The sequence below is a fragment of the Solanum tuberosum genome, unplaced genomic scaffold (genome assembly GCF_000226075.1).
Source record: "Solanum tuberosum cultivar DM 1-3 516 R44 unplaced genomic scaffold, SolTub_3.0 scf00050, whole genome shotgun sequence".
In the NCBI taxonomy this organism is placed as follows: Eukaryota; Viridiplantae; Streptophyta; class Magnoliopsida; order Solanales; family Solanaceae; genus Solanum; species Solanum tuberosum.
Window position 1 is genome coordinate 2,259,874 of NW_006238975.1, and position 1,834 is coordinate 2,261,707.

Here is a 1,834-nt window from a genome sequence, read left to right on the forward strand (position 1 = left end):
TGATACTGCGAGGGTTCCAGTACCTGATTTTTTTGAAGATTCTAAGTATTGGTGCAAAGTAATAACTAAGTCAAACATCGATTATGATGTCTAATATGAGGTAAAGGTAAGGGTTAGTAAATTATACACACGTAGCCAGATCAAGGTGCGGGGTGAAATTCTCTAGATGCCGGATCAAGGATTTAGAGATACCTAACTTATCACTTTGCATGTAACACACTAGGAAAGGATTACGATTACTTGGATTACTGCGTTATGAGCTTGTGGGGAACACGTTTACCCTAGTTAATTTTCTCATCTTGATAACAACCAAAATTTACTTTTGTTTAGTACTTACTTAATAAATTCTTACAATTTGTTTTACAAATTCCCCCCCTTTTTATTACTTGTTTCTGGAAGTACTTTGGCTAATTGAATATAATTGTTGGTTAAAGTAAAGTCTAAACCATTTTCCTCGTGGGATCGACCCCAACCTACAAGTTGGGTTCTTCACTTGATAACGATCGCTTATACTTCTTTAGGGAGGTGTAATTTGAGCGTATCAAATTTTGGCGCCGCTGCCGGGGAAGTTGGCTTTTAGATTTATTGTAACTACATTATTGAATGTTAGTCAAATATTTCCTAATTTTACCTTTTCTCTTTGTTTTTGTCTCTTTCAGGTTCCGACTCTAGTGTATGCCAAGTACACAGAGCCAAGGTCAACCACTTACCCCTTATGATCCAGAGCGGAACTGCACTTTGCAAAGAATGAACAATCCAAGAGATCCAATTGATCCTATCGGAGGAAATCTAGATGAAGCAGTTGAGTTACAACAACAGAGGGTAATTGGTGGGACAACCAGGTTCCAGCTGAAAATCAATTGGGAGATGCAGTGAGGGTGCATGGTCCACCAGGCCCACGACAACATGACAACTATCGGGGCAACATCGATATAGCAGACTCTGATGGACCTATTGTCCTACCTCTTCTACCTCCAGGGGACACTTTTGTGGTGACTAGTAGTTTGATGCAGATGCTTACAGCAAAAGGTTTATTCTCAGGATCGCCATCGGAGGATCCACATGCTCACTTTGCCAAGCTAAGGGTGGTGTGCAAAAGTTGTGTAGGTAGACCAGACTTGGATCTGGATGTCATTGGATTACGAGTGTTTCCTCTGGCACTCACAGGCGATGTTGCAGTATGGTTCACTGAGCTTCTGTGTAACTCAATATTCACATGGGACCAACTGGCAAAGGTGTTCCGAGCAAAGCACTATCCAGTGTCCAAGAAGCTAAATCACAAAGATAGGGTCAACAATTTTGTGGCATTACCTGGAGAGTCTGTGAGTAGCTCGTGGGACAGATTCACTGCCTTCGTAAGAAGTGTCCCAAATCACTGTATTGATGAGGACATGATGAGAACAATAAAGCAGTACTTGACACTATTGTCGGAGGTTCATATGGTGATTGTACTTATGCATAGATTGCTGAAAAACTGGAGAGGATCTCTCGCAACAATAAAGCATGGAGCACTAGGAGGACAGATACTAGGAGAAACACATTTGCCGTTCATAATACAACTATCAATTCTGGAGATGATATTCGTGAGGAGATGGCCCAGATGAGGACAGAGATGGGGTTGGTATTGAAGCATGTGAGCGGAGGAGCAGAAAAGGTAAATGCTGTGAATTACTTATATAGAACTCCACCACCAGTTGAAGATTGTTACTATGAAGAGGATGCTTATGCTGTGAATGATCATACGGAGGGTTTCCGACCAAATACCCAAGGATCCAACTCGGAAAATTAGCGCCAAGGTCAAGGAAACCAAGGTCGGAACTATGGAAATTACAAC